Genomic DNA, 23,031 nt, shown 5'->3' with positions numbered 1-23,031 from the left:
GAAATTCTGAACCTTTGATTCAAATTCTCTGCCCACAGATGTTCCCAGATCTGCTGAGCTTTTATGTTTCCCTGCAATTTATATGTTTGCCGGTAAATGAATATTTATTTTATGCATTGGGATGAAACAACCTGCATCACCATGTACCACATTTAACACTTTGAAAATCTGTGAAGTGATTGGATTCAAGCAAACCCAGAAATAATTCATCCACAGCGCGACTGGCCTCGGAAAGCCACCTGAAAAGATAAATAGCATAGCTTGTCGTGCAGTAGTCATGGCCGAGTGGTTAAGGTGATGGACTCGAAATCCATTGGGTTATTCCTGCGCAGGTTCAAATCCTCCTGACTACGGGTGAAAACGGAGAACAAATTCAAAGGCTGTTTATGTCAGGAGTCAAAGCAAGGACAGCAGAACCTTTCACTGAGATTGCAAAGAAGGGAAAAGGCAACTCACTACCTGTCATGATAGAACAAGCACAAACCTTCACAAAAGCTGACATGTTTTAGGATATACATTTGCAGGGGCAACCATAGTGAGGCGGTGAGGCTGTGAGCCATGTGCTGGAGCTCCAAACCAAACTTTCTCGTGGCGTTGAAAGCGAAATGAGCGTTGAATTCTTGATTTGCAGCAATGAAAATCCTTTCACGGTCTCACTGAGAACAACAAACAGGATGGGAAGGTAAAATAGTCGACAAGCTGCTCATGGCATGTGTCAATTGACCAACCCCACCGACCGAATCACTGCAGTTGCTGGGAATGAAAAAAAAACCTAGTCTCAGCATTATGAACCTTTAGAAGGGAGGGGAGAATGAAGCGTGAATCTGTCCAACTGAACAAAGACAGTCAGGCACCTTGCCCTTCTTGCAGAGGCTCACACATTGACTCTGATATTCTCGGGGACATTTGTTGCTCTGTGTGCAAGTATTCTATGTATATTTCTCCTATAAGAATAACTTAAATATAAGCCATGTGTCAGCTCTCTACCACCTCCCCCTACCGTCCCCTTGATCATAACCCCACTCTGACCACCAAATCATTATCTCGCAGACCATCCAAAACATCATCACCTCAGGTGACCTCCCACCAACAGCCTCCAACCTCATCGTTCTCCAACCCCACACCGCCCGTTTCTATCTCCTTCCCAAGATCCACAAACCTTACTGCCCTGGTTGACCCATCGTCCCTGCTCCTGCCCCATCAAACTTATCTCCACTTATCTCAACTCTATTTCCTCCCCCCAGTCCAGGTGCTCCCCACCTACGTCCGGGACACCACCCACGCCCTCCACATCCTCCAAAACGTCCGATTCCTTGGCCTTCTACACCTCATCTTTGCCATAGACGTCCAATCCCTGTGTATTTGCATTCTCCATGCAGATGGTCTAAACGTCCTCTGCTTCTTCCTATCCCGCAGGCCAGACCAATCCTCCTTTAGTGACTCCTATATCCATGTAACCAAACTCATCCTTAATCTTAACAGCTTCTCCTTCAACTCCTCCCACTTCCTATGGATGAAAGGAGTGGCCATAGTGACACAAGCTATACCTGCCTCTTTGTAGGAAATGTGGAACAGTCCCTATCCCACAGCTGCACCGGCCTCATCCCTCACCTCTTCCTCTGTTACTTCGATGCCTGTATCAGCGCCGCCTCGTGCTCCCACGAGGAGCTCGAGCAGTTCATCCACTTTACTGACACCTTCCACACCCAAACTTAAGTTCACCTGGACCATCTCTGATACCTTTCTCTCCTTCCTGGACCACTCTGTCTCCATCTCTGGGAGCCACCTGGAAACTAATATCTATTTCAAGCCCACCGACTCCCACAGCTGCCGAGACTACACCTCCTCTCACCCATTTTCCTGCAAGAATGTGATCCCCTATTCCCAATTCCTCTACCGCTCCCAAGATGAGATTTTCTCCTCCCGGACATCTCAGATGTCCTTGTTTTTCAAGGCCCGCAATTACCACATCCCCCCCAAACGGTGGTTGAATGGCGTCTCTAGTGTTTCCCACACCTCAGGCCTCACACCGCTTGCCCACAATAAAAGCAAAGACATAATTCCCTTTGTCCTCACGTATCAGCCCATTAGCCTCTGAATTCAACGCATCATTCTCCTCCATCCGCAATCTGACCTCACTACCAAGGATATATTTCCCTCCCCATCGTCATGTGCCTTCCAGAGGGACCACTGTCTCCACGACTTCCTCGGCCACTCCACACTACCACTAGCCCCACCTCACCCGATACCCGCCCCTGCAACCGCAGGAGGTGCTACACTTTACCATACACCTCCCTCCTCACATCCATCCCAGGCCACAAGAAAACCTTCCACGCTAAACAGATGTTCACCTGCACATCTGCTAATGTGGTATATTGTGTCCGCTGTTCCCGATGTGGCCTCCTCTGCATCAGGGAGACCAAGCAGAAACTCAGCAACCACTTTGTGGAGCACCTACACTGTGTTCATGGCAAAAAAACCTCCCAGTCGCGATCCACTTCAACGCCCCCTCCCACTCCCTTGGCGACATGACCATCCCGGGCCTCCTCCAGTGTCACAACGATGCCACCCGAAGGTTGAAGGAACAAGACTTCATATTCTGCTTGGGAACACTGTAGCCCAGTGGTCTCAATGTGGACTTCACAAGCTTCAAAATCTCCCCAGCCCTGACCACACCCCAAGAACAGCACCCCCTCAACCCTGCTTCCTTGGTCTGTCCATGCTCTCTCCCACCTATTCGCTCCTCCCTCCTCACTGACCAACCCACATCCCCACTTCCTTCTGACACTCACCTCGACGAGCTTCATACCTGCCTCCTTAACCTGTCCATCTTCTCTCCCACCCGGTCCATTCCACTACCTACCTTCTATCACTGCCCACTCTCTTTCAGAGACCCGTCTCCCTCCCCCATTTCTTAAGAAGTGTTCAGACCTGAAACGTCAATTTTCCTGCTCCTCTGATGTCGCCTGGCGTGCTGTGTTCACCCAGCTCCGCACCTTGTTATATCAGACATTTCTTTCGTCTCTACTTCTCCATCACCACTCCCCTTGATTTCACAACATGAAAACTTTTGTCAGTGAAATTCTCCCAACCTTCACCTGCTCATTCCTTTGTTCACTTCCCCTCCCCACCTCTCCCCGTGCCCTTGCTCACCAACCTGAACCATTCACCCAGTTTCAGAGTACACTGCAGAGAAAAAGATGCTTTGGCCCATCGAATCAGTGCTAGTCAAATAACTATACAAGTGTCATTACCAGCACTTTGCCCAGAGACGTGTCCGAAATGGCATTACACGTAAATGGAAATTGCCGACAAAGCTGTGCACGTCTCTCACCATCTGCGGAGAGAATTGATCTAAGGAAGGGAAACTTGACATGAAAAGTTAACACTGATTTCTCTTCATAGATGCTGCCAGACCTGCAGAACTTTGACATTTGCAGTTCTTTCAGTGTTTATTTTACACATCTAACGAGATTGGAATGCTATGATGGTTTTCACCTCTCCCATATTTCCAGGCAGTGAGTTTCAGATTCCCACTATCTGAGTGAAAAAAAGTCCTCACATCTCATCTCAACTGCCTGCCTCTAATCATTAATCCTTGCCACCCTCAACCTGACACTGATTCCACCACCAAGCAGAAAGTTTCATTCTTGTTTACTCTGTCTATTTCCCTCATAAATGTATTAATCACAATCATGTCCTCCCACCCTCCCCTCTCCCCCAGCCCTCAGTGTATAACAAAATCAGAAGTTGCTGAAAAAGCTCAGCAGGTCTGGCAGCATCTGTGAAGAAAAAGCCTGTGTTAACTTTTCAGGTGAGGTGACCATTCCTCAGTCTATTCTGCTCTAAAGATTCTAGCCCCAGTCTCTGAGGGCGGAGAGATTCTGTGCCGATAGATTAGACTCTGCCCTGCTGGGTGTCTCTCACATTCACTTTTCGTCTTTCAGATTTGAACCATCAGCAATTTTCTTTTGTTCTGTAATCCTAACACACGGATTAAACATTACCAATAATTCAATTCATTACTCCATATGTCATTTGTAGTTTCCTTGAAACTGTGATGAATATTTGAGGCCTTTCTCAGTTGGGAGAGAGTTTAAATGTAGTTGTAATGTAACTAACTCCCCACAATTCGTTCAGTTGCCGGGTCGGCATGCTTCCAATGCACTGACCGATGTGAGCAGCAAAATTGGCAACAGTTTCTTAAAACAGTGAAACCTACAGTTGTATAAAGTCTCTTCAGATCTTCGCTGACACCCTGCACGCAGAACAGACAAAGTGTTGACTGTGTCTCGTCAGCCAAATGAGAATTCCTTACGATCTGTAACAGAAACGACTGGGTTTATTGAAGCAATTTCCCAGATTTATTCAGCGCCTGACAGAGTAGTTAGCAGTCAGGTGGACTGCTCAAAGATGAGGGCAATAACTTTAAAAAATATTCATTTAAAATCCCGGAATAAGTGCTGAAAATGGGTTTTAATGTTCTGCAGGAGAGACAAAGCCATTTGGTTTTTCTCCAGCACCATCTTAATTTTTTTTTTATTTTCTTGTAATTATCTCCCTTCCTCCTCTGCTCGGATTATCAATCATACCTTCCCTTGCTATTCAGCTGTTAACATTTTACTCACACCATCGAACACTTTTTGATAACTGACAGAGACTTATTTTTAGACAGAGGCTCACCATTTCCGACGTGCCACGGCGAAAAACCGCAACGGCGTCCTCAGAAGACAGACACAGGATGCAACCTATAGAGTGCCCTTCATCATAAAGTACTTCCCCAGAGCGGAGTGATGGCACCGTGTTCTCCGGAGCCTTCAACATGTCAATGATGATGACCAGCACCTTGCCAAGATCATCCATACACCTCCACTTCTCACCTTCAAACAAGTGCCAAACCTTAATCAGGCTGTCGTTCGCAGCAAGCTACCCAACCTTCAGGACAACATCGACCACAACACCACACAGCCCTGTCACTGGCACCTCTGAAATGTGTCAGATCATTGACATGGATATTTCCATCAGATATGGGGCCACCACCCACCATGTAAGGGAAATACTTATGTGGCTCGGCCAACATTATCGATCTCATACACTGCAGGCAAGAATGCCCCGGGCATGGTATTTTAGTGAGACCGTGCAGGCGCTAAGACAATAGGTGAATGGACTCTGTGCAACAATGGCCAGACAAGAATGTTCCCTCCCAGTTGGGGAACACTTCAGCAGTAAAGTACGTTAAGATTCCGAACTTCGGGTAAGCATGCAACGTGACCTTTGAGATACACGACAAAGCAGAATCACCGAGCAGAAACTGATAGCCAAATTCCATGTCCATGAAGATGGCCTCAACCATGATCTTAAGTTCATGTTGTGCTACGTGTTCCTACTGTACTGTTCTGTTTCTGTAAAATCTTTCTTATTGTCCTATTTCGACACCGTCACCTTGATAAATTGTTATGACCTCTCTACCTTAATTAGTTAGTACTGTTTTGGATTATTTATTACGTTTTTTAGACTATCAGCAGGCGATTTTTATATCTAACACATAATTCCAGCCATAACAAGGTGTGGAGCTGGAAGAACACAACAGGCCAAGCAGCATCTTAGGAGCAGGAAAGCTGACGTTTCAGGCCTAGACCCTTCATCAGAAATTTCTGATGAAGGGTCGAGGCTCGAAACGTCAGCTTTCCTGCTCCTAAGATGCTCCTTGGCCTGCTGTACTCATACAGGTCCACATCTTGTTGTCTCGGATTCTCCAGCAACTGCAGTTCCTTTTATATCTGACGTAATTCCAGCCATTTGGTTTGTGCCAAGCACGGCCTTATTTTAAGTTTGTTTTTGTAATTATCTCTCTGTCTCATTTAATCGGATTAAAGTTCATCCCTTCACCATTTATTCAGCTGTTGACACTTTACTCACACCGTTTAACACTTTAGATCACCTGCAGAGATTGTTTATTGGAGACTGCACTCAATCCATTTGTACTATCTTTTGACCTCTCTGTCCTTGATCTCTCTGCCCATAAAATCTGGCAATGGGGATTGGAGAGCCAGGTCAAACCCTGCTGCTTGTCCCAGTCTCACTCTGTGTGGAGCTGGGGAAGACAGAATCATTGATGGATGTGTTTTGAATCCAATCTTGTTGTAACTTTTTCATGGGTTAAATGCAGGTCGGTGGTCACTCAAATTGCTTGATCCAATATAACTGAAGTTGTGTGCCTGGATGGTCTCAAACACCCGACTTTTCAGTTTACCACCTAATGCTGACCGGTTGAGCCATAAAAACTGGCATCAACAAGCTATGCAAAATCCGCTAAAGCAGGGTGTTAGCGGAGTTCTGAAGGGCCGTTGTGAAGCCAGAGCTCTTGTTATTTTCAGAGTCTGTTGCCCATTTTCCCACTTGCAGCACCGAGAGTATCAAAGGCCCAAGCAGCCACAGTTACCCAGAAGAAATGTAAACATTGTAAACTTGAAGTTACCCGGATCCTTCGATGTTTCTGCCTGAGGTAGATCACTCATGATTTTGGTTACCGGTAAGATTCATACCCATGACTCGATAGAGACTAGAGCTTAAATGCAGTGACTTTGACCGCTCAGTAAAACTATCTACAAACAATTACTGCAGCCAGGCTATAGAAGCCCTTTCAGATAGCTTCTTCATCAGATCCTCCTTCTCGATTTTATCCAAGATCTTAAAATTGCATTTCATGGCCCATTTCCCCTTGACTCCTGTGAACTTATTGCTTTTATTTCCCTTACCTAAACCAATTATGAACCTATAAATCCAGTCAAATCTCCCTCCCATTCCAGTTGGTCCATCGTTTCACAACTCCCTCAGTGCTGAAACTTTCTGGTTAATGAATGAATCTATCTCCTCTGAGGATCCTCCCCTCCTGCACAATGTATGATAATCTCTGTTCGAGTATACCTGGTCATCCTCTGCCAGGAGGAGGGATGTTGTGAATTCCTGAAATAAAAGAGAGGTGTTGGAGCACCCAGTAGGACTGAAAACCTCTAGGGAGAAAGAAATAGTGTTAATGTTTAGTTACGGTTATTCTACTTTTATTTCTGCACTGATAGTGATTGATTTTTGAAGTTTCTTTCACTGAGGCTCATATGAGGACATACATATAAAATATTAAATCAAACAAAGGGAATGATTTGTGTGTCTGATTTCCAACGGAGACTGACACTGTCCTTACTAAACTTCTTTTACATAATATATAAAAAAAACACAGACAGGAAACTTTAAACAAACATCAAATCAAAATTTGGCATGATCAATCGATTAATCAGAAACTGGACAGTATTGGCCTTTTGATTGTAAGTATTCAGTTCCCTGTCATTCCCACTCACTGCATGTAATTTTTCCATTATAACCTTCATGTTGATATAAATCTGACATTTGTATCCCATGATCCATTTCTTTTCAGTTAATGTGAACCGCTTGTTTTGCCCACATTGCCTCAACCAACAGTCAACAGTACAGCTCTGCCAAATCTCCCTTCAGCTTCCATTAATCCCTGACATCCTAAATCTTTCAATGTTTAACCTTCCTGGCAAAGGAATAGGTCTGCTCCATCTAAGCGACCCTCCGTCCTTCCCAATATGTGGGTGATCTCTGGTTTGCACAAACCCAGATGCTCTGTGTTCCCGTGTGTGATGTCATCATGCAGCAACAGTAGCACAGTGACGCCACCTGTTCCGTAGGGATTTCCTCAACTGAGAGATTTTTCTCTAACTCCAATATTTCTGATATCTTTCCAGCTGCAGGTGCAACAGGAGAATCTCAAATTGTCAACAGTGACGTGGTGGAGTATTTTTGACCATTCGTCAACAATGTTGAGTTTTATTGCTGTGCCTGTTACCTGTGAGATGGTCTGTAGCTCTCGGGCTGGTGTGTCTCTTTTAGTATGGATCTGAATCCATTTCAGTACATTGCTCTGTTTCACTTCTGCCTTCCTTCTGTCTCTAATAATGTGTGAGTAACTGTCTGTTTAATGCTTCTGTTACTCTATCAGATTACGTCCAGATGAGCGTTCCACCACATTTCTTTGATCGAACCCTATGGGTTTAGAAGCTTTGTCTTCCCACAGTTCGATTCATACTCAGAAATTATTCGTAATGCAGTCCTCTTCTGTACTGTTTCTGAGCTTATATTACCGAGGAAGTTCTGAACCATGTCATTCCTTCACCATACCCTGATACATGAACTTTGGATCACTCTCCACAGGTATCAGTAACTATTGCCAATCCTCAGTTACCTCTGGAGAATATGATGTTTGACCTTTCTGAACCATTGCAGGCTGTGTGGTGAAGTCACACTTGCAATGATATTAGGTAAGGAGTTACCAAATGATCATTAAGGATTAGTGATGTTTTCCAAAAGAACAATGTAAATGTTTTCAGATTTTTGACTCAATCCAATGATCTGACATATTACACAGGGTTGTCACAAAACAATATCTGCTACCAGGAACTGATGATCATATTAGGACAAGTGACCCAAAACAGGCCAAAGATGTAGGTTTCAAGGAATATCCTGAACAAACAAAGGGACTTTGAAACCCAGGTATGTTTAGAGAGTAAATTCAAGAGCTTATGGCCTTGGAAACTGAGGCCATGAAAAAGGTGGGAGAGTTAAAGCCAGAAATCCACAGGAAGTTGGAAGTCAGGGAGAACAAATGTCTTGAAGGAAAAACCAAAAGAACTGTAGATGCTGGCAAGTAGTAACACAAACATAAATTGATGGAAAACTCAGCATATCTGGCAGTGCTTATGGAGAGAAAGCAGCATTTATGTTTTGTGTCCAGTGACCCTTCTTCAGATATATCTCAGAGGGGTTTGTAGCTGCAGAAGGAGGTTTGATGACAAAATTTCAAAATCAGGATATGATTTCAAGACCTTGGTGCTTTGCCACCCAGAAAATGTGTATATTAATGAGCACAGGATGACAAAACTTGAAGATGTTGAAATAGGTGATAGTAAACACACGGGCAGTAGATTTTTGGGTCATTTCAAGATTTCAGGAAAGTAGAATTAAGAAGCCGGCCAGGAGTGTGTTTGGGGAGTTAAGTCGAGAGGTGACAAAGGAATGGATGAGAGTTTCAGCAGCAGATGAACTGAGATGCTGTTGAGGTTGAAATTGTATGTGGACTTCGTGATAATGAGTGTGGGGGTGAGTAATGTGGTTGGAAGCTCATCTTGGGGTGAAATATTGCACCATGACTGTAAGCAATGTGTTACCTGCCAGTTACCAGGGGCAGGGATGGAGTCAGTGGTGAGGCAATGGAGTTTGGCTGCCAGCCTGGATTGACATTTAGCATTGTCTATTTAAATGGGATCTATACCCCTTTTCAAAAAGGAATGGATTTGGCAGCAGAACTAATTTGTGAACCAACTATCAGCATTATTGAGACAAATTGTGGAGTTTATCTGTTAAGAAGTAAACTACAGTGAGAAACTCAGACAGCTGTTTCCAGTTGAATGTGGGGTGTACTGCCTAAGTCAATAACTAACAGTGAAACAACTTATTGGAGTTTTTGCAGCCTTGGTCTTCAAACTGTATCCTCCGTCTTGGGCTTTTATCTTCTGATTCTCGTTGCTTTCCAATGCACAGACCTTTCTTGCGAATCTCCTTTATGCTTGTTCTTTTTTGATTAACCTCCCTCTCTGCCCAATCACAGTTCATATGTACAACACTCACCTCACTTCACCACGTGATGTTCTTCATGTTCATGATTACTCCCTTTACATCTCACCCGAGGACTTTTACACCTGTATTTATTAGCCTTATTTCACCGCCATTTCTCTATTCGCTGCCAGAGCGGTATCAAGAGTACCTTTAGCTTTGAGCTGCAGGAAGCCTTTTCAATCGCGACTTATTAAAAAAAAGGAACTGGGATGTTTTAAATCAGGAACAAAAACAAAGTTGCTGGAAAAGCTCAGCAGGTCTGGCAGCATCTGTGAAGGTAAAAAGACGGAGTTAACGTTTTGGGTGCAGTGCCCCATCCTCAGAGCGACTTATTAAAGCCCCAGGATCGCTAATGTAACAATCTTTCTCATCCAGTTCTCAGCCTCATTTGTCTCAAAGTGTCAGAGTCTGATGACAATGACAACAGAAAGCACTGCGCATGCTACAGGTCACAATTGCGTCAGGTTGATTGATGTCAGTGTGGGACCAATAGGAATACAGGTTTGACGTGATGACCGGGCGGACGTCTCTGCCCTTCTAACCAATCGGAATGAAGAGGGGGCTGGATCAGTGCAAACCACGTGATCCGTGCAGGTTCGCTGAGCACAGTCGGAACTGGAGACTCCGAGATACTTAGGTGTAGGGCTGGATGAATATAACAGGCCAAGAAGTATCAGAGGAGCAGGAATGCTCACATTTTGTGCCTGGCCCCTTCGCTGAGACTAAGGTTTGTGCAATTGATGTAAGAGCAGGACACGGTGAAGAAGGCAAAACGGCAGAAAGCAGGTGGGAAGTGATATCCGTATGGTCTTGGGAGTGCACGTCGGAAAACCCACATTTGAAACTCCCAGGCTCACGTTTGCAGAAAACAAATCAATGCCTCAGATGGCGATAGGCCCGTGTGACCGCCATCATCTTTATTGGGGGCAATGATCAGCGGGGCGCATGCGCGGTAGCATTGAAACTTTGAGGGCGGAGGTGAAGCTGGGCGCATGCGCAGCCGTCTCTGGCTGAAAGTGAGAGAACAAGGTGTGGGGCTGGAGGAATACAACAGGACAGGCAGCATCAGAGGAGCAGGAAAGCTGGCGTTTTCGGGCCTACACCCTTCAGAAATGGGGGAGGGGAAGGGGATTCTGAAATAAATAGGGAGAGAGGGGGAGGCAGGTGGAGAGGAGACAGACAAGTTAAAGAGACGGGGTTGGAGCCGGTAAAGGTGAGTGTAGGTGGGGAGGGAGGTAGGGGATAGGTCAGTCTAAGGAGGATGAATAGGTCAAGGGGGTGGGATGAGGTTAGCAGGTAGTAAATGGGGGTGTAGCTTGATATGAGAGAAGCGGGTAGGTGAGAGGAACAATGGGTTAGTGAGGGGGGGAATGAGCTGGGCTGGTGTTGGACTGCCTTTGGGGGATGGGGAGATTTTGAAGCTTGTGAAATCCACATTGATACCATTGGGCTGCGGGGTTCCAAAGCAGAATATGAGTTGCTGATCCTGCAACCTTTGGGTGGCATCTTTATTGTGTTGTAGGAGGCCCATGATGGACATGTCGGTGGAATGGGACTGGAAGGTGCAGTTGTTTATTGTGAACTGAGTGTAAATATTCTGCAAAGCAGTCCCCAAATTTCCCTGATGTAGAGGAGGCCACAACAGGTGCAGCAGAGGCAGTATACCACATTAGCACCTGCATTCCCAATGCACGTGGCCTAAAAGCCCGATGCCTTTTCTTGTCCTGCAGGTCTGACCAGTTCCCCTCCACTGACCCCCTTGTGTGCCTAAGTGAACTCGTCCTCACGCTCAACAACTTCTCTTTCAACTCCTCCCACTTCCTCCAGACAAAGGGGGTGGCCATGGGTACCTGCATGGGCCCAAGCTGTGCCTGCCTCTTTGTTGGTTATGTGGAACAATCTCTCTTCCATACCGACACTGGCCCCGAATCCCACCTCTTCCTCCAGTTCATGGATGACTGCATCGGCACTGCCTGCGTTTTGAGTCTGGAACCTTCTTCAGAAATGAAATGAAATTACACAGAGCAAATTCAAACCAAGTTAAATGTTTGTTTCTTCTGGATTTCTTTCCCAGAGTGTGGGATCATAGCAGCTAGCACTGCTAACTTAATTCTGTGCTTCCTGATCGCAGCTTTGTCGGCGACTGATCTCTCCAGTCTCTAATGATGGATATATTTGATCTCTGTTTAGTATTTTACTGTTAGTTTCTTATACCTGTTGTAACTGAATTTTCCATTGCTGTCCACCTCCTAACTGTGCGCTGCTGTCTTACCAGATTAATTTTTGAATGGCGTCTTTCAAAGTCAGGCAATATTTTGGCAGAGAGTGCATTTTTCTTCCATTTCAGACCACCAAATTTGACAGTTTTTTTTTATTCTGTCGTTCATTTTTGCACTTCTGCAATATTTACTCTGTTTTTTTCCTTCCACAGATACCAGCGATCGTTGCCAAAGCCCTGTTGCCTGTGGAAAATGTGATGTTCAACTTTCATGTGCTGCTGCAGTTCATATGATGAAGGTGCTCCCACAATGCGGTCATTTGAGAAGTCACAGATCATTCATCTAGCGATACTGAAGAGCTGATGGTGTGTGTCCAAATCAGCAAACTGGATGTATTTTTATCATATTTAAAATTCCACAAAAATATTATCAAGAAACTTTTGATGTAAGGCCATATTAGATTAGTTGAACAAAAACATGACCAAATTCACAGATTTTCATGACTATCTTAAAGCAGGAAAGCAAATCTGAGAGGTTTATCATAGGAATTCCAGACCATGTTGCCTGGCAACTGTAGAAACAGCCTCCAATAGTGAAGAAATGATTGAATACATTGACTATCATTTACTTTCAGACTCCAACAGAGTCTTGAAGGTTGCGTGGTGCAGGGAAACATGGGTCATCACGGCCAGGAATTAAATCATGGGTGAGAATTTTAAATTGTTGCTTATAAATAGGAGACTTTGTGCGACAGGGAGTACAGCAGTGATGTGTGAACAGGTTTTGTTACAAATGAACATAAGCGCAGCAGAATTTTATGTATTCTTGAGATTACAGGGGCGTTGAATGTGGGAGGTCAACTGGGAGTGTGTTTGGATAGTGAAGTCTAGAGGTAACGCAGGAATAGATGAGAGGTTCAGCAGATGAGCTGAAACTAAGGTGTCATTGTCACTGAAGTGGAACGAAATGGTTTTTGTGCAGGACTCTGCTGTTGCCTTCACCTCACCTCAGGAATTCATCTGTGTGTGAATTTGTGGATCAAGTCTGTAATACGATGAGGAACTGAGTGCCTGGCTTGACCCAAACTGACTGTCACTGAGCATGTTACTGCTAAGTGCTGCTTAGCTCCACTGTTGACAACACCTTCCATCACTTTACTGAAGATAGAGAGTAGACTGCTTGAGGGGAAATTGGTCGGGTTGGATTTGCTGTGTTTTTGTGCTGAACAGACCTGGGCAATTTCCCAAATTGTCAGCAGATGCCAGTGCTGTAGCAGGACTGAAACAGTTTGTCTTGGCATGTAGCAAGCTCTAGAGCACAAGTCATCGGTACTGTTGCCAGTGCCCATAATCTTTGCTGCACTATTCCTCCATTTATTAATATCATTTGAAATGAATCAAATTGGTTGAAAACTCACATCTGTGATATTGGGGACCTCTGGAGAAGGACTCTGGCACCTTAATTTTAGCTATGCCTGGTGCTGCTCTTGGCATGCCCTCCTATACTATCCATTCAATCAGTGTGGTTCCCCTGGATCAATGGTAATGGTTGAGTGCACAATATGCTGGCCCATGAGGTTTCAGATTGTGCTGGAAAGTTCTGCTGCTGTTGATGTCCGACAAAGCTTCAAAGATATCTGGTTTTGAGCCCCTATATCTGTTCCAAGTCTGTCCCATTTAGCCGAAGTTAGTGCCACTCAACGCCATGGAGGGTATTCTCAAGTTTAAGATGATGCTTTGTCTCCACAGGACTGTGCGGTGGTTGCTGTTACCATTACTGTCACGGACATTTGCATCTGCAGCTGGGAAATTTGTGAGAATGAGATCTATGTTTTTCCCTTCTGTTGGTTGTGTCAGCACCTGCTGCAGTCCCAGAAAGTCAGCTTTGTCCTTTAGGACCTGACCAGCTTGATTGGTAATCCTGCTGTGAACTACTCCTGATGGAGGGCATTGAGTACACTTACTGCCATTTACACTCTGTGCTTACTCCAAGTGCTGTTTAACATGGAGTTTTTAATCAAAATTCACTCTTGGGATGTGGAAATCGCTGGCTGGACCAGCATTTATTGCCTGTCCCTGATTTCCCTGAAGGCAGTTAAGAGTCAACCACATTGCTGTGGGTTTGGAGTTGCATGTCATGCAGATCAGGTAAGTATGGCAGATTTCCTTCCTGAAAGGACATAAGTGAACCCAAATAATCAGCAATGGTTTCATGGTCGTCATTTGACTATTAATTCCAGATCATTATTTAATTCAAATTCCACCATTTGCCATGGCAGGATTTGAACCCAGGACCCCGGAATGATGTCAGTGTCTCTGGAGTAATAATCTAGGGATAACACTGTTGCCAATTTATCAACTGAGGGAGGATGGTTCATGGAATTCAGCAGGAGCCATGAGTCTTCCAGGTGGCAGAGTCAATGTTTGACTCCCAGTTCAATTACTGCGATCAGGATAGCACTGTGCTGTCACGTCTGTCCTGCTCCTGGGACAGGCCTTCACTAAGGACAGTGATGGTGGCGTGTGTCACTTTTCTATAAGGTAAATTCTATGCATACGACGCTGTTTCTTGACTCGTCTTTGAGCCCTCTCTCCAAATTTTGCCACTTGCCCCCAGATATTAGTAAGGAGGAGTTTATGGAGTCGATAGGGCTGATTCTGCAGTTGTCTTTCCTCGTGCCTTGGCAGATGCCAAGTGTTCCACCCAGCATCATTCCTTTGTTGAGGCTTTGCAGTGATTTGCAACTGAGTGGCTTGCTGAGGTTGGCAAATTTCTTTCCCTGAAGGACATTAATTTTTTTTCTTTTTCTGCCATTAGCAATGGTTCCATGGCAACCAGTTGATTCTTAATTCCGTTTTTTTTAATTTAATTCAAATTCCACCATCTGCTGAGATGGCATTCAAGCGCGGACTTCTGTTGTACATTTTAATTTACGAGATAAAAGTTAAATCATTAGGTTTGTTCACTCTAACACTGGCGAGTCATCTATTCTAATATCTCATTTCCCGAGAGGGAAAAAAAACATTGCTTGAACTATTGCTTGGCATCTTCTCTGTGAAGTGTCTCGGAGGTCGTTGTCCATCATCCTGTCTCCTCCATCCTCCCCTCCAACAACAAGTGAGGGAGACACATAGAAACTCCATATCATTAAGATTGAGGCAATCCAAATCAGATGACTCTGTTGCTTCCCTCTCTGCCACTAGCCCATCAAACCAAATTGCCTTGCACGTTGCTCGTCGTTTTAGACCTGAACATGCATCTTTCTCCAGTCTTGTGTCAAGCCTTATCAGAGCTCGTCTTAATCCTTTGCCCTATTCCTGCTAAATCACAAACATTCTGCGTCTCTCTTATTTCTCCTCCTCTTTGCCTCTTCCCCCATTCCAGTTCAGATATTGTCCTGGCACTCGTCTGGATTGTGTTGGAACATTTTGGTGGAGTGGGATTTTCTAATGACAGTGAAGTCAAATATTGGTTTTAATATTTGACTTCACTGTCGTTAGAAAATCCCACTCCATCTCTATTCTCTCTTTCCTGTCACTAAATCTTGGCCATTCTTTGCCATGTGTCAAAGATCTGCAGTTCTGGTCAGTGACATGAAGTTCCAAGGTGGAAATTCCTAGAAACCCAAATAGATTTCTCCCTGAATCGATTACTGGCCTCCACATGGGATAACGTGCAATAGGGACAATTCACAGTTATCTTCGGCCAGGATGAGGAGATGTTGTGAATTTCTACCCGGACTGACAGTGATGGATTTTATGAATTTGTGTTACAGGATATTACAAGTGGACTTTCAGGTGGGGAAACTCAATAATTGTAACACCAAACTCTGACAGAATTACTCAATTCATCAACATCTGGATATTCGTATTGTGTGAGTATTGTGTTCCTGCTCACTTCTCATTTGCCGTGTAATTTTTTTCTCTTAAATCACCCCATTCTCTCAATAGATCATTCCTAAAATTTTCAGTATATGTCCTGTAATCTTTTTCATGATCAGTCATGAGTGTACATTTTATCATCCTGAACTGTTTCTTTTGTCAACACCTCTATCAAAGGTCCCTCAAAATCCTTTGTTACAAGGAGAACAATCTCAGTTTCTTCAAACATCTGATTCCCCAATGACTGTTTGCTGTCTATAAGGCACTCGTCTGGATTGTGTTGGAACATTTTTCACTTCCCTGCATGAGTACAGCCCCAACACTGTTAGAAAAAGTGAACATCCTCCAGATGAAGCGCACTGTCAGAGTTGTGTCCCAGCCACCACATTCAACATTCCCCTCTACACCACCGAGGCACAGTGGCATCTCTGTGCCAAAAGTAAAGTCTCCTTTTTCCGACCTGATCATTGGGCTGGTTTAACCTGAAGATTACCACACCCCAGGCGAGTGGAGAGTTTGAGAAGGAGAGTCCATCTATTATAGATGGATATTCGCGCTGTACCAGCAACGCCCAAGTCACATGAAAGAAGAATGTTAAAAAAAACAGGCCGAACCATGCAACTCTTCTTTACAAACCATTCTGTTAAATCTCCTCCGCCCCCTATCAGGGACCCTCCCGTCCTTCACAGTGTGTGGGGGATCTTTGGTTTGCACAGACTCAGCTCGTCTCTGTTCCTGTCTGTGATTTCATCATGCTGTGACACTGGCACTGAACCTCACTGTCTGTGAGGGTGGTAGGCACAGAGATCCTCATAGCGTTTAAGACATATTTAGATGCACACTTGTGATGCCAACGCAGACAGGTCTATGGGCCAACTGCTGGAAAATTAGATTAGAATAGTTAGGTGGTGGTTTTTAACTGGCAGAGGCTGGATGGGCCACCATCCGAGACACTTCACAGAGAAGATGCCAAGCAATAGTTCAAGCAATGTTTTTGTTTTCCCTCTCGGAAAGGAGATATTAGAATAGATGATAATTGAATAGATGGTTAATGTTTTGGGGAGACAAGTGAGGTCTCGAGATGAAGCAGTTCACCAAGAAATTCTGGAGCTTGAAGCCCAGGAAATTGCAAGTGCTGCCATCAAGTGGAGGAATAAAAATGGGGCATCATCATTAGGACTGTATTAGAGGAAGGGACATGTTGAGATTTGTGAGGATGGAGGATATTAGAGACTGGAAGGGTTCTGAGACTGGAGAAGATTACGAAAATAGGGAAAAGTGTGAGATTGGAGGAAGTTGCAGAAATGGTGAGGATTGAGAGGCTGGAGGAGACCTCAAATAGAAGGAGGTTTGTGAGGGTTAAGGCAATTACACATCTAAGGAAGTTTATACGGGCTGGAGGAATTTACAGAGATAGGAGGGTGTTGAGGCTGGAGGAGATTCGAGATAAGGAGGCTTGAGAGACTGGAGGAATCTACAGAGACCGTGAGAGTTCTGAGGCTAGAGGGGGATTCCAACAGTAGGCAGGTTGTGAGGCTGGGGAGAGATTCCAGTGATAGGAAAGGTGGTAAGGCTCGACGGTGGAGCCTGCAATAGTGCAGGCTCCAGGGTCATTTTCATGATAGGGAGGGTAGTGAGGATTGAGGTATGATTCCTGCGATAGGGAGTGAGGTGAGGCTCCAGGGTGGATTATCATCTAAACGACACAGTGGTGCACTTACAGTACACGGAGTGCATTAGTGAGAGAAAGTGGTTCACCGCCACTTTCTCCAAATCAAATAAAAATGGACAGTCAATATTAGTCTGGGCAGCAAAGACCACATCCCATAAGTAAGTTACAATTATGATGGGTGATGATGGGAACTGCAGATGATGGAGAATCTGAGATAACAAAGCGTGGAGCTGAATGAACACAGCATATGCTGCTTGGCCTGCTCTGTTCATTCAGCGCCACACTTTGTTATCTAAAATTATGATGGGTTTCTGGTTTGGAGAGAGCTAACAGAAGCTCGGATGATTCTCCTTGGGGCTGATTAGCAATGATTTAGTTGAGTCGTAGGTTTGTTTCCAGGATATTAGTTTGCAGAGAGAGAAAAAAGATTAACATTGTGGCAATGTTTGGTAACTGCAGAATACAACATTCAGGTAATTGGCAAATAATGCAGGGTGAAAACTTGAAGATTACTTGACTCAGCAAGATCCCAGGATCTGGAACAGTCCAAATGGCAGCTGGATGCAGATTCAGTAGTTATTCCCAAAGATTTGGGATTTAACTTTTCAAGGAATGATCAAGAGGGCCATGGACAAATGGCAGGGGACTTGGGTCAGATTTGCAACACCTCTAGAATGAGAGTGAAGCTTTTGTCAGGGTTGCACATGGTAGACTAATCTGTAAAGTTAGATCACATGTGATTCAGGAAGACCTTGCTAATTGGAAACAAAATTGGTTTAGTTACAGGAGAGAACGTGGTGCTGGAGGATTTTTCAGAGCGGAGTTCTGTGACCAGCGTGTTCCACAGCAATCGGTACAGCCCACTTGTGTTTCTCATTTACACTAACGATTTGGATGAGAATTTAAGGGACAAGATTACTAAGTTTGCAGATGATACTGAATTGTTGGTATAGTGGTTAGTGAAGGTTATCTCAGATGAGGGTGACATGTTAATCAATTGGGTCAATGGGTTGAGGAGTAGAAGATGAAGCTCAATTTGAATAAATGTGAATTATTGTATTTTGGTAAAATGAACAAGGGTAGGAATTACACAATTGATGGTCACACCCAGGGTAGTGTTGTGGAACAGAGAAATGCTGAGATTCACTGCATAATTCTTCGAAGTTTATGGAGACAGGCCGACAGGGTGGTTAGTAAATTGTTGTGCACACTTGCCTTCATTGCTCACTCCTTTGAGTATAGGAGTTGGGGTGTTATGTTGAGGTTGTACAGGACATCGTTGAGGCTTCATTTGAGGTATTGCGTGCAGTTCTGGTCGCCCTGTTACAGGAAGGACATTATTATTAAACTGGAGACAGGTCAGAAAAGACTTGCTGGGATATTGCCAGGAATGGAGGGCTCAATTATCAAAAGAGACTGCCAAAGCTTAAACTTTTCTCACTGGAGCATAGGAGGTTACGGGGTGACCTTACAAATCCTCATAAAAACATGAGGGGCACAGATTATGTGAATATTAATGGTTTTTTCCCCTAGGTTGGGTGATTACGACAAGGGGACATGTAAGGTGAGAGGAGAAAGACATATTTGAAAAAGATATGAGGGACAATTTTTCTTTTACAGTGTGGTTCATGTGTGAAACGAACTTTCAGAGGAGGGGGTGGATGCAGGTACAGTCACATTGTTTAAAAGGCATTTGAATTAGGACATATATAAGAAAGGTTTAGAGGAATATGTGCCAGATGCAAACAGATGTGATCAGTTTAAATATAAAAGTTGTATATTTCATATACATTTCTAAATTGGAGGAAGTCCAACTTTGACAGTATTGGGCAAGAACTTCCAAACTATGATCGGGAGAGGTAATATGCAGTTAACGGTATACTTGGAAAGTGGAAGGCCTTCAAAAATAAAATAGGGAGAGTCCAAAGACAGTATGTTCCTGTTCATGTGAAGGGCAAGGCTGGTAATTGTCGGGGCTATTGGACGACTGAAAAAATTGAGGCTGTGGTCAAGAAAAAGAAGGCAGCGCATGTCAGGTAATGACAGCAGGAACTGGGTCAATCCCTCGAAGTATCAGGGCAGTAGGAGTATACTCAAGGGAAATGAAGATGTCAAAAAGGAGACATGAGCTATCCTTATCCAAGAGATTCTGACACTTCATTTGGGACAAAAAAGCAACTTGGGACCAAACAGGGCCCCTTTCAAGATCAACAAGGCTGTCTGTGTGGAACTGCAGGCTGAGATGTGAATGAGTATTTCACATTAGTAGTTACAGCAGAGAAGGATATGGAAGCTAGAGAACTTGGAGACATAAATAATAAGTTGACAAGTGTCCATATTACAGAGGTCTAGGTGCTGGACGTCTAAAACTGCATAAAGGTGAATAGGTCCCTGGCACATGATCAGGTGTTATCCACAAAGTGTGTGAAGCTGGGGAAGTAATTGCAGTAGCCTTGCTGAGATATCTGCATCACTGAGACACTGGTGAAGTGCCAGAAGGCTGAGTGGCTAATCTGGTGCCATTCTTTAAGGAAAAGCTAGAGGACCATTGACCATTGAGCCTGATGTCAGTGGGGGGTTAATTGCTGGAGGGGAATCTGAGGGACAGGGTTTGCATGTGTTGAGAGAAGCAAAGACTGATTAGGGATAGCCAACATGGCTTTGTGAGTGGGAAATCTTGAGAAACTAACTTGATTGAGTTTTTTGAGGAAGTGACAAAGAAGATTGAAGAAGACAAAGCAGTGGACATTGTCTAAATGGGCTTCAGCAAGGCATTCACCAAAACTACACATGACAGACAGGTTAGCAAGATTAGATCAAATGGAATCCAGGGAGAGCTAGCTATTTGAAACAAAATTGGCTTGAAGGTAGGAAACAAGATCGTGGTGGGGGTGCTGTTTTTTTTCTCAGTCTAGATGACTATGAACAGCAGTGTGCTGCAAGGATCGGTGCTGGTTCCACTGCTTTTTGCCATTGATACAAATCATGTGGCATGCATATTGGAGGAATTGTTAGTCAGTGTGCAGATGACACAAATTGTTGGTGTAGTAAACAGCAAAGAAGTTTATCTCCAAGAAGAATGGGATCTTAGTCAGATGGGTCGATGGGCCGAGGTGTGACAGCAATCAGTTCAGTTTGAATAAATGCGAGCTATTGCATTATGGTAATGAAAATCAGGGAAGTGCTTAAACAGTTAATGGTGAGGCCATGGGGACTGTTACACGACAGACACTCCTTGAGGTGCAGGTGCACAGTTCCTTGAAGGGGGATTGCAGGTACAGAAGGTAGTGAAGATGATATTTGCTATGCTTGCATTTATTGGTCAGTGCATTGAGTGTAGGAGTTGGGAGGTCATGTTATAGGCTGAACAAGGCATTGATGATGCTGCTTTTGGAATACTGTGTTCAGTTCGGGCCTCCCTGCAATAGGAATGATGCTGTTAAACTTAGCAAGGGTGCAGAAAAGATTTACAAGGATGTTGGAAGTTTTGAGCTGCAGGGAGAGGCCGAATATGCTGGGGCTATTTTCCCTGGACCATTGAAGGCTGAGAGGTTACCTTAGAGGTTAATAAAATTATGGTGGGCATGGAGTGAGTAGTCAAGGTTGTTTACCTGGGGTAGGTGAGACTGGAACTAAACACATTGGTTTAAGCTGAGAGGGAAACTTTTTAAGGGAAAGTGGGTGGTGCCTGTGTAGAATGACCTGCCAGAGGAACTGGTGGAAGCTGGTACAATTATGACATTTAAAAGGCATCTGGATGGGTATGTGAATAGGAAGGGTTTAGAGGAATATGGGTCAATTGCTTGCAAATGGGATTAGATTAATTTGGGACATATGGTCAGCATGGACAACTGGGATGAAAGGGATTGGTTTATGCTGTACAACTCTGACTAAGCATTTTTAATTGTTTTCATTTCAGATTTCCACAATTTTACTTCTGCACTGTTCTTAACCTTTTGATCCCTCTGAAAGACTGAGTTACAATGCCTGCCCTTGCTCCCTGGCTCTCCCACCTCTCTTTCAGCAGTTGTGTGCAAATACTGACTGGATCCCTTACCTGGAGGATATTTATTTGAATTTGTTCTAATGATGATCCAGCATATTTCCCAAGTGTCGCTCCATAAATGTCCAGAGGATTTCTCCATTTCACAATCTGTGGTTGTTCTTCTGGTTCCTCACTCACTGCACTTGCTTTCTGTTTGAAAGCTTAGTCTGCAATTGGAGAATTCAAACAGGTCCACATCCAGCTCTGACAGTCACTTTGCTTATCACAGCCCAGTTATCTCAGGATTTTGAACATTGGAGGAAAAAGCAGCATTCACACTGGGGAGAAATGCACATGGTCTGTAAAGAGTCTGTGAAGATTCATCTGAAATGTCCGAACACCAGCGCAGTGACACTGGGGAGAGACTGGAAATGTGCAGATTGCAGGAACGAATTTTTTAATCCATCCCAGCTAGAAACTGACCACCAGAGTCACACTGGAGAGAAACCATTCACCTGCTCTGATTGTGGAATGGGATTCACTCAGTCCTCCAGCCTGCTTAAACACCAGTGAGTTCGCACTGTAGAGAAACCATTTACATGCTTGAAATGTGGGAAAGCATTCACTCAGACATCTCAACCGCTGATGCACGAGCAAATTCACACTGGAGAGAGACTGTTGGCCTGTTCTGCGTGAGGGAAAGGCTTTGCTGACTCGAATTGCCTGCTGATCCACCAGCGACTTCACTCTGGGGAGTGACCATTCATCTGCTCCCAGTGTGGGAAGGGATTCACTTGCTCACCTCACCTACAGAGCGTTCACACTGGGGAGAAACCATTCACCTGCTCTAAATGTGAGAAAGCATTCACTTGGTCATCCTACCTGCCTGTGTTCCAGCAGGTTCACACTGGGGAGAGCCCATTCATGAGCTCTGAGTGGGGAAAGCATTCACTCAGTTATCCAAACTGTTAACACACCAGTGAGTTCACAAAGAAGCACATTTGAAGGATTTTGCTGTCACTCTCACTATCAAGTGAACCATGGTTTTGGGCTGTTTGTACTGGTGTTACTGATCCCTGCTCAATTAAAGGTACAGGTATTGTGGATAAAATGTTAATATCAATTGTGTATCTGTCAGGTAGAGTTTGGGAATAGTCAATTTATCACAACACATTGACACATTCTCACTGACTAAAGACTAGCCGCCCGCACAGTATGTGAAAAAGGATTTCCTGGTTCATCGGGACTGGTTAACGAGCAGCAAATTTCTGAGTAACTGTGAAGTTGGTTTTTGATTCTCCTGTTAGCTATATCCAAACCATGCTTTTTGGGCTTGCTTCTGGAGATCAGAGAATCCCTCCAGTCTGGAGGCAGACCATTTAGCCCATCGAGTTCACACTGAACTTAAAAAGAGTGTCCTACCCAGACCCTGCCTGCGTGGGTTTCCTCCAGGTGCTCTAGTTTCTTCCCATAGTCCAAAAATGTGCAAATTCGGTAGAATGACAATGCTAAATTGCCCATAGTGTCTTGTGTGCAAAATGCAGGGCAGGGTGTGAGACTGGGTTGGATGTTGCTTGGAGG

The 23,031-nt window shown here is 44.4% G+C and overlaps 1 long non-coding RNA gene and 1 other non-coding gene across 5 annotated transcripts; both read left to right on the top strand.

Moving 5' to 3' along the window:
• Positions 1 to 271: 271 nt before the first annotated feature.
• Positions 272 to 353, top strand: trnas-cga (transfer RNA serine (anticodon CGA)). Its single transcript has one exon. It is a non-coding gene; the product is annotated as a tRNA-Ser (tRNA).
• Positions 354 to 10,278: 9,925 nt separating this feature from the next.
• Positions 10,279 to 22,593, top strand: LOC132208733 (uncharacterized). 4 transcript variants are annotated; one of them, XR_009444866.1, is made up of 4 exons: positions 10,279 to 10,420; positions 12,125 to 12,277; positions 15,688 to 15,786; positions 21,385 to 22,593. It is a non-coding gene; the product is annotated as an uncharacterized LOC132208733 (long non-coding RNA). The 4 variants fall into 4 exon arrangements; XR_009444863.1 differs by having other exon boundaries at positions 12,125 to 12,210; positions 21,385 to 22,592; XR_009444864.1 differs by lacking the exon at positions 10,279 to 10,420 and adding an exon at positions 10,424 to 10,479 and having other exon boundaries at positions 12,125 to 12,210; positions 21,385 to 22,592.
• The last annotated feature ends 438 nt before the right edge of the window (positions 22,594 to 23,031 follow it).

The sequence above is a fragment of the Stegostoma tigrinum genome, unplaced genomic scaffold (assembly GCF_030684315.1).
Source record: "Stegostoma tigrinum isolate sSteTig4 unplaced genomic scaffold, sSteTig4.hap1 scaffold_53, whole genome shotgun sequence".
Classification (NCBI taxonomy): domain Eukaryota; kingdom Metazoa; phylum Chordata; class Chondrichthyes; order Orectolobiformes; family Stegostomatidae; genus Stegostoma; species Stegostoma tigrinum.
Note: the sequence above shows the minus strand (reverse complement) of the source record. Positions and strands in the feature narration are given on the sequence as shown.